This window comes from Arvicola amphibius, chromosome 15 (assembly GCF_903992535.2).
Source record: "Arvicola amphibius chromosome 15, mArvAmp1.2, whole genome shotgun sequence".
NCBI lineage: Eukaryota > Metazoa > Chordata > Mammalia > Rodentia > Cricetidae > Arvicola > Arvicola amphibius.
The window spans coordinates 23,515,960-23,526,969 of record NC_052061.1 but is presented as its reverse complement, the minus strand read 5'-3'; positions in this window follow the sequence as shown (position 1 = coordinate 23,526,969).

The following is an 11,010-nucleotide window of genomic DNA, read 5'->3' as shown; positions in this document are numbered from 1 at the left end:
TCTATTTCTTCTATCATTACCTTTCTAATACTTGCACTATAATGTTGAGAAGCAATCATGGCAACAGCATTAAATATAGTAGACTTTTCTTCAATTGTGGGCTTTGCTAGAGGGTGTTCAATCCACCAGTGAGAAAACTGCCTTTGCCTCTCCCAGCAGCTGCTACCCACAGCATCTGTCTTTTGAGATAATAATATAAATACATTTCTCCCTTCCCTTTCCTCCCTCTAAACCTTCTCAAATGTCCCCTCTCTTTCAGATTTTTGACTTCTTTCATCACTAATTGTTATGGTATGCATATGTGTACACACATATATATTCCTAAACACAACCTGCTCAGTCCATACAGTGTTACTTGTATGTGTATACATGCACAGCAACTTTTAACTCAGAAAAAAAAGCTTACAAAACTGAACAGGTTTCAACTTTTATTTATTGACATTATTTTCATAAAAGGAGTCAAGCTCAATTTTCTGGGTATTTTATTTAGTATTTATTAAGAGTAATTTCCAAAAATTGAGTGAGAGATGTTCTTTACAAATTCACTTTGAAAATATACTTTTAGATGTTAGTCATTAGCTTGTACCTCACAGATGTTACCTAAACCTTAGAATCCAAATGCCATAGCACACAAACCACTTAGAACAAGTGTTCGCCAGAGCAAACATAAATGAGAATATGAATATTTAGACTTTGAATCAGTATGAAACAAGGCCTGAGAAACATGTCTTCACTTAGCTTGAGGAAGAAGACAGCTTACTCAATGTGGTAAAGTTTTATTAAAATATTATCGAAGGAGAACCTAACAATTTCAAGTATCTAAAAGTGTCACGAGGGAAAGGGTGAGGGGAATATGCAGCAAAATCAGAAAGAGACAAAGCCAGGCAGCCACAGGGCCAGTGAAGAGGCAGGAATAGAGTTGTGAAAGGCACACCCCTATCCAAGCAGGTTGTCATTCCTAGGTTTCCCTAGTGTTGGAGGTAGAGAGAACATGAGCTTCTCACACAGCCAAAAGCCCATTTTAGTGAAAAAATTGCACACCTTCTATCAAAGCTTTTTTTCTTAATACTAATAAATGGCACTCTTTGAAGAAGTAACATGATTTATGTCTGCCTCTCTCACTCTCTTCCATTTGTCCCCAGAAGAAGAGTCCCAGTGCCCCAAGAGGCACAGCAGAACAGCTGCAGATTCTGTCCCAAGTGAGAGGTGAAAGCAATTGTCTGGAAGTTCAAGAACTGGCAGACTACAAAGCAAAACTGTCTTAGAAAATAAAAAGCCTGGGGATGCAGCTTATGGTAGAGAACTTCTATGTGTTCTACCTGAAACACTTCAAATGAGCCTGAACTAAAACCATGAAAGGAACTGAAACCTGAATTCAAAGATAATGGAAGTTCATGGTGAAGCTGGGTCTTTCCCTCCAAATATTTCTGCCTTCCAGATTTTGAACACAGTTTTACATAAGGAACCTATCTCCTCTTTTTTTATGTATTTATACATTTAATGTATGTATTATTTACTTGTGTGTATCGATGATGTATCTATGTGGTTGTATGCATGTTTGTATGTATATATGCATGCATGTATGCCTTGGCTGTGTGTTCATATGTATGTAAGTATATATGTGTGCCATGGCATGTATGTGCAGTCATAGGACAGCCTTTTGGAGTTGACTGCCTCCTTCATTTTGATATGAGTTCTGGAGATTGAACTCAGGTCATCAGGTTTGGCAGCTAACACAGGCACTCTGTTTCTTTTCTTGACTGCAGTTATTTTAAATCTCATTGTTAGATTTCTCCCAAAACATCCTGTTTTCTGAGTCTAAATGTTAGCCTATTGGTGCGGTTTCTGTCCTGCCTGGTTCTCACAATTGTTAAGTACCAAAGAGATCACACAGAGTTCTACATTAGTTATAAACTGATTGGCCCTTTAGCTCAGGCTTCTTATTAACTCTTATAACTTATATTAGCCCATTACTCTTGTCTATGTTAGCCACATGGCTCACTACCTTTTTCAGGGAGACAGTCACATCTTTCTTCTTCTGTGACTGGGCCAGGACTGTAGATAAATGGGCTTCTTTCTTCCCAGAATTCTCCTGTTCTCATTGACCCACCTTTACTTCCTGTCTGGTTGTCCCACCTATACTTCCTGCCTGGCTACTGGCCAAACAGCATTTATTTAAAATATAATTGACAGAATATAGATGATTGTCCCACACCATTAGCCTTTGTTGAATTTTTTTAAAAAATACAATAAACAGGTTTCTTTTGCAAATACAGCTGACTATTGCCATTCTGGTGGAGACAAGTTGAAATATAAAACAAAAAAATTGTACCCATGGAGGTCATGGTGTAGAAATGAGCAGCCTAAGGGAGACTTTTTATCCCCATAGATAACTCTTTATGGCAGTGCCTCTCTATGACCCTACTTACTTGCAGCTGAATAAATAGCTTTTATCTTAGCTGTACTTCCCTTCTGTTCATCTCTTCAGTGGAGGCAGAGCTGTGCATGTGTGACACCACAATCTGTCACATGGTACGGTTGTGGTCCCCACACATTCAGCTTTAGCCATACCAAGTGCAAGGAGAAGGAGAACAGTATCCTCCACACTTAGTTTAATGTCACAGAAAACTGTGAAAAACACACACAAAGTGTTCTGTGTGTCCATTTCTCAGCACGATGTATTTTTAGCTTTCTGCATCCGGCGAGGCTGAATCCAGACTCAAGAGAAAAATATCAATGGGCTGCATATGGTGCACTTCTCAGCATCTTTGAACATATTTGAAGTAAGCAATGTCATCCCTAAAGACTTTCTGAGGACTAAGGAACCCATGCTAGCACTGACAGCCTTATTGCAAAGGGTGGGAAACACTGGGATGAATCCCTGCCATGTTTCCCCTCCTTGCCTGAGTGCTCGTTCTGCTTCCCTCGGTTTTCTGCTGTCTTTCCCACCTCCCTCAAGGACCATGCCTTGTATCATTATATATTATGAACTTTCATATTGTTCTCTACTTCCTAGATCAGCCCCTAAACACCTGTGCTATCAGCGTCATTTAGATACTGTTGACCCCTAGGGTCAGATCCCTTGTGAGGCTCTCTCTATAAAGCTCAAATAAAAACTTGTAGTCATATATCAAGTTTCTTATTTGAGCACTCTCCTGGATGTGTTAAGACATAGCTCTCATGGTGGGGATGATCTAATCAGAGCTCACCAAGGCCAGCTGGACTGGGATTGAAAAAGCACAGGATAAAACTGGACTCCCTGAACATAGCAGACAATGAGGTTTCCCAGCAGAGAAACCAAGGACAATGGCACTGGATTTGGCTCCAACTACACATTCTGGCTTTGGGGGGGCCTAGCCTGATTGGATGCTCACCTTCCTATATCTGGATGGAGGGGGAAGGAACTTGGATTTCCCTCAGGTCAGGGAACCCTTATTGCTCTTCGGACAAGAGAGAGAGGGGGACTGTAGGGGGAGGAGGAGGTAAATGGGAGGCAGAAAGGAGGCAGAAATTTTTAATAACATAAAATAAATAAATAAAGCTATCAAACATGAAAAAAATAACTCAAGTATTTGAAATTACTAACTCCCAACCCCCCCAACTTCATGACAGCTTTACAGACTTCATTATAACAATTTCATTTACCCCCAAGTCTTCTGCTAATGTTCACATATTTTCTTTTTCTTATAGCCTGCATCAAACTACCAACTAATTCCATTGGCTCACCTAAAATTGCATCCAGGATTCAGCTGTTTCCACTAATATCTGCTATCCCTTGGATCTAAGGTTCCACCTTCTCTCACCAGCATCAGCAGAAGCCAACTGGTTTTTCAATTTTCTTTCCCCACTCCAGCTAACCTACCTTGTCTCATCATAGTAATTAATTATTATTTTAGATGGAAGTAAAGGCAAGCCACTCTCTCAATCAAATTGTGTAGTCTTTTCTTCTGTCAAAGCCAAGTCAAGACTTTTAGGAACTCATTGTCCTTTCCTTCTCTCTGATTCTTCTGGCCATGTTGACCTCCCTGATTGATGACTGTATCATATATACAAATACATGACATCATAGTCATCTCATCACATCACTGAGATCAAGAGTAAACTTTTGAAGATGTTGGCTATGTTTATGGCATTGGCTGTGGTGATAGCCATCACTCATCCCAGAACTCATTAAGCTGTATACATTAAACATGTATAATTTTGTATGTAAATTGTGCCTCTGTAATATGACTGGATTAAAGGACTAGCAATTTATTTCTTGTCATAGAATGTAACATCTTACTGAACATAGGCTGGGAGCCAGTCCCACCTTTCTTCAAGGCATTATTGCAAACGTTATAAAATTATAAGTGAAACCTTCCCTTATCAATACTTTTAATTCCTTCTACTCACCCATGGTTTCGTCCCCTACTGATTTTTATTTTCTCTGCTGAGGAATGAACTGAGTGCTTTGTGCATAGTGAACAGATGTTATCCTCTGAACTGCACACAGCCTTTCCTTCATATTTTCTTTTCAGTGTTTGTTATGGTCTAATTTATTTTGTTCTTAACTTTATTTACTAATATGAAGATACTTTGTTTGGCTACTGCCTCACTATGAGAATAGAGAAAATATAAGTCAGAATAACAGTGAAGATTTTCTCTCTCTCTCTCTCTCTCTCTCTCTCTCTCTCTCTCTCTCTCTCTCTCATCTTTTCTACTCCTCATCCCTGTCTCCCTCTCCTTCTTGCTTTCTGCTACCTTTTTTTGTCACTAGAATCTAAAATAGTTGTAGGAACATAAAAAAGAAAATTGTAATGAAAGTAAAAATTAAAGGCAGAATAAAGTAAACAGGGAAAAAGGAAAGAAGAAAGAAAGGAAGAAAGAAGGGAATGAAAGATAAAAGGAAGTAGAAAAGGAAGGAGAAAGAAAAATACATTGTTTTTTCTCTTTGAGAATATTCACATAACTTTTAGATCACTTCACTACGTTTCTCTTGTGTTTCTTCCTTTCACTTTTACTGCCAAGTCTGAAAATATCCAGGGAAAGACAGGAGGGGAAGAAGAGTAAACCACAAGATATCAAAAGTGGCTTGAAATGATGCTTTTTAGGATAATGTGCTGTAAATACATGAGTGCACAGATGCATATTGCATCTCTCTCTATATATCTAGCTCTCTGCCTCTCTCTCTCTCACACACACACACACATACACACAGAAAGATCTATTTCTTTATTATAAAACCTGAAATGCACATAAAACATCTATTCCTTCATTATAAAACCTGCAAAGTACATATTGCTTAAACTGCACATCTGGTTAATGATCATGAAGAAAATTAGTTAACAGGTCACTAGCCTTAACAATGCATGGCCACCAAATTCACAGTATGGTAATTTCATAATAATAGGAGCAAATGCTCCACACTGCCTCCCAAGGAAACACTCACCATTAATTTGTATGAAATAAATTAATAGCTCTTCTCAGACTCCAGTGGTTAGTTTAACATGGAAATTCTGACCTTTTATAGAGTATAAGAATCACATGATGATGACATGAAATAATGTTTTAATGCAGTATTTTATGGTAAAGAAAAACAAATTATAATGACTTTCATAAAGTTAAGAAAATGTTTGTGAAAGTAAATAATTTCTGAAAGTTACATATTGGAAATAAACAATATCTAACTTTTGGTCCAAAATCTATTCCAGACATTACCAATAAAGCTTTAATCACTGTGATTTCTACTGGAAAAAAAGTGTTAAACGCACCTGTAAGTTAATATGGTTGCTTTTCTCCATTAAAACTCAAAGAAACCATGCAGATTTCAGTTATAGAATAATTACTAAAAGTAAAAGTATATTTTCTACATAAATTCCAAATCCATTTTAATCTAGCTATTAATATATTGAGATAGAATGGCCTCTATACAAGAAGCAATATGATGCTTGGTTTAGATTGTCTCTGGCTATGTAGTGTTTGCGAGAATGTACCACCATTCATGGGCCATTGATCAGAGACATTAAGTAGATCATATTGATGGGTTTTGAGTTCATCAAATCATGCATTCCCCTTTTTCTCTTCAAGGATTGACATGTGTTTGTAAATATTAACTGTTATTTGTTGCTGTGATTGATGCTTACATATGCCCAGGTTGTAAATTCACAAATACAATCATGTTTTTTACATATTATCTTCCATATTCTCAATAAAATTTCTGGACTTCTTTATATTCTCCAAATTTATCAACAGAAAGCATTTGGCTAAATAAAATTCTCAATTGTGATACTTAATCCAAAGGGGAATGTTTCCCCCAAGCTTTTCCTGTCTTGACACAAAAACTAAAGTATTTTCAAATAGACTCTTTCATGTGGCTGCTCGTTTGGTATGATTGATACTTACAGAGAACCAGGACATGGAGCTTTGCCAAATTTAGAAGGTACTTGCCTCATGGGATCTGTATTTTCAAACTGAAAAGATGAGGCTTTGTGTGTTTAAACTTGTTTTCTTGGTAAAAAAAAAAATCATTAGAATTGGCTTCCTGGAAATCCAGTGATTCTTAAAAATTGAACTTGCTGAGTTCAGTGATATAAATGGCCTTATGAGGATCAGGTGGCTTTTGCTTTGCAATGAACACCAATCCCTTGGTCAAATGCACAGTAGCTTGTATAGAGAACCTTGAGGAATACATGCCAAGTTGAGATCCTCAGGACACACACTCTCAGTCCTTAACCCAGGATGGGTTCAAAGTATCTGGAACTGCCCTAGAAGGAGAACGCCAGGGTCTCCTCTTGGTCTTAGTTCTGAATATCACAGGACTTGTTGCTAAGCTGAAGCCTGCATTTCCTAGGATCTTAAAATGCACATTATAATGTCTTTCCTTCACACAAGCTTCCTTAGAAAAACTCATAAGGTACAGGAAAGGGTTTTCAACACATCCATGATTGAAAGAGCTTAATAGTGAATTTTAAGTCATTCATGGTTGATATCTATACTGGACAAAAGACTAGTTGCTATTTAAATGAAGCCCAGTCTTTGCTTTCATAATCTTGTAAGTAATAGCTAATAAGCAGAATTAAATGTCTCAGTTCATTCATGTTTTTTGTGATGAGTTAAAAGTTTAATACTGGCAATAATCTTCATTTATTCAAAGAATATTCATTAAGCCACTGTAATGCTTGAGCTATATGCCAATAGTAGCATAGGTAAAGTCAGAGTCCTTTTTCCAGTGAGAACCTGCTGCAAAGAGTATCTGTGAATTATTTTTATGAGCCTTTGCTTTTGCAATTGTGGGGAATTCCATTCCTTGGTCAGAGGTCATGACCTTGTATTTTCTCTTTACTTTCCTTGGAAACAGAAGAATACTAAAGGCACCTTTAGTCATCCTACATTGTTTATTTCATAACCTAACACTAAGGAATTAAGGTAGAACCATGGCAGTGGTGTGAATGCCCTGATGTTGGAGTCCCCTCTGTGTGTTGTGATTACCATTAATAAATAAAAAAAAACTGCTTCAGACCTATAGCAAGGCAGAACTTAAGTAGGCAGGGAAAGCTAGGCTGAATGCTGGGAGGAAGAAGGTCAGAGTCAGAGAAAGAAGCCATGATCTACCACTGGAGATAGGCGTACTGAATCTTTGCTGGTAAGCCACGACCTTATAGTGATGCACAGATTAATAGAAATGGGTTAAATTAATGTAAGAGTTAGCCAATGGGAAGCTAGAGCTAATGGGCCAAGCTGTGTTTTAATTAATATAGTTTCTGTGTGGTTATTTTGATTCTGGGCAGCAGGGAGGAACAAGCAGCCACTCGTTCTACAAATGTAAATTTTGATATATTGTATTTGATATGTTGCTTTTGAAAAGAGGTTCTTTTGTTTTCACAGAAGATAAGAACCTGTGGATTGCTTCCAGACCAATATGGTTTGATGAAACAAGACCCCCTCAAAGGTTGCTATAAGCACCCCCACAAAAAAGAAATACTTCACCCAATAAGCAGCAGGAAGCAGTTTGGAGAAACTATCCTCATATTCCCAAATATTGTCTATATTTTTTTACATTTAAAGGGGGATATAATATAGATATGAATAATTTTCATTGGCATGGATCTTGTTTTATTGATACCAATTTATGATCAATTATGTTATATGTATATTTCTGCTTTTGATTAAGTTATTGTGATTGTGTAGTTTATTTAAAAATGTAATGTATAATTTAAAAATATAGGTTAATAGATGATCATCTATAATAGTCAAGCTTGTAATCATGTTAGTTAGATTTTATAGATGTATAGAGATATATTTCAGTTAGATAAGTATTCTTCAAATCTTTCAGTGACCTTCAGAATATGGCATTTAAAATGTATAAGAACTTAAGACTTTTCACGACAATGAAACACATCTTCTCCTGGCAACACAAGCAACTTCAAGAGGAAGATGGGTGTCAGGAGGTTCTTTATGGAGTTGGTTAGCTATTTGGGCAAGAAACTGCTCTTGCCTGAACTTGCAGAACCCACAGAGAAATGACTGCTGAACTTGCCTAACGGTGAGATGATCCTTGAGGGTTCCTGCTTCATGAAAGCATGTGACAGACATCTGCAGGACACAGAAGAAAATGACTGACAAACTGCCAATATAGATGAAACTATCTTTGAACTTTCCTGCTTCATTAAAAGTCTTCCAGATACTTGAAGGGGAAGCCTAGCCAAAAACCTTGTTTTGTAAGGCGTGTCCCCCTTAGGCTAATATTGACTTATAAAATCTTGCAGGCCTGCAGCCCGCCTGCTCTTTGTTTTCCTGTGCTCCTTGCTGGAACCTTGGATTTGTAAGTTCCCTTTTCTTTCCTTTATTAAAACTGAATTATATATATTAAAGCTAGTCTGGTGAATCATAACTGCCAATCAACCACGCACCTTCAGATAGTATGGGCCAGTAGGCTGAAGATGGATGGCCCAATGGTACAGAAGAACTTTGGGTGACTGTCCAGGCAGTGAGAAGGCTCTGTCAATTCTAGAGTTTTGGAAGCTGCTTACATTGCACTTCCTGTTTATTTAGGTAATATTATATCCTTCTGGAGTCTTTGATAAAATTGAAGAATGGATAGTTACAATATAGTTTTCCTTAGTTATGATAAAAGATAAAGTGGATATAAATATTGTACCTGTAATTCTTGCTTGATAACTGTTTGGTTATATAAAGTTCTACTATGTTAAAGTTGAAACCTTCCTTTTTATTTAAGCAAAAAAAAAAAAAAAAAGGGAGGTGATATGGAAGTCCCCTCTGTGTGTTGTGATTACCATTAATGAATAAAGAAACTGTTTTGGACCTATAACAAGGCAGAACTGCTAGGCTGAATGCTGGGAGGAAGAAGGGCAGAGTCAGAGAAAGAAGCCATGATCTGCCACTGGAGATAGATGTGCTAAAACTTTGCTGGTGGGCCATGACCTCATGGTGAAGCAGATTAATAAAAATGGGTTAATTAATATAAGAGTTAGCCAATGGGAAGCTAGAGCTAATGGCCCAAGCAGTATTTTAATTAATATAGTTTCTGTGTGGTTGTTTTGATTCTGGGTAGCAGGGACGAACAAGCAGTTCCTTCTCCTATAATGACCAGCTAAGGGAACATTATTTTCCTAATAGAATCCCTAGATGACAAAAAGCTTTCTTGCTTCCTTGACATGCTTTATGTGAGCCACTAGTGACTTTTATATCCCGTAAAAGGAAACCATGTAAGAGGAAAAGGAGTTAAAATTTTAATAAATTCAAGTCTTCATACAGATTTGACAATAAAACCCTGAGATAAATGATGTGCTGTTGAGAGGGTACACCCCTGCTTTTTGACACAGTGCTTTTCTATGAGTTATTTTCCATCAAGAGAGTTCATTAACAATTGGAGTGTTTAATTAAGCTTTAAAAAAGACTCATTAGCCCACTCATCAAGGACTGACAAATTTATCTTTAGTACTTATGCATTCGTGTTTACATTTCATAATACTACTCTTACTTCTCTAACAGATACATGCTCTGGTAGGAATTATGGGTGGAAGCTCTTCTGGGAATGGTAGTGGACCTGCTGTAATTGGATAAGTATCGTCAAAGGTTTATTGTTGTTAAAAGCTTGGTCCCCAGTGTGGGACTGTTTACGTTAGCTGGAACTCCTTAGATAGAGGTGGGCTCTAGAGATCCTTCGGAAGGTCTGGAGGACATTGAAGACATGACCTTAAATGGGGACAATGGGGACCCTGGATCTTGGCTCTTTCTCTTCGTTAATCCCTGGTTCATGACACAAATAGATTACTACTGCACAAGTTTCCTACTATTGCCATCTGGTACCACTGTCAGACACTCAAAAACATGGCAGAGGGCTGAAGCTTCTAAAGCTGAACAAAATAAATCATTTGTCTTGATAACTATATTAACTCAGGTATTTTGTTATAGTCATAGAAACCTAACACAGAATACTAGCAGTATAGACAAATTAAGGAAAACAAAAAAATTAAAATCAAGAAATAGAAACAGAGAGAGAGAGAGAGAGAGAGAGAGAGAGAGAGAGAGAGAGAGAGAGAATGAATTACAGTAAAAAGAGATGATGGAGTGATGGAGTTTGGAAAACCTAAATAACTAAATTTGGGATCTAATGGTGTTTTGAGATTTAAAGAGTCCACATTGAGTTGAAATAAATTAAGATGAGTAAAATTTAAGAACACTGAGTTTCTACTGACATCTCTACCTGAAAGCATTTAAGGAAAGATTATTTATTTCTTTAAAAAATTGTATTTACTATACCCCCCTCTCCCCTCTACTTCTTCCTCCCTCCCCTGCTTCTGTATGAACCTCTATCCTCTCTCTCTCTCTCTCTATCTCTCTCTCTCTCTGTGTGTGTGTGTGTGTGTGTGTGTGTATGTGTGTGTGTGTGTGTGTTTCTCTGTGTGTGTATGTGTGTGTGTCTGTGTGTGGAGGGGGACACATGGGCATCAAAGCATGTGTCGAGGTCGGAGGATAGCTTTCAGGAGTTGTTTCTCTCTCTCTTTCTCC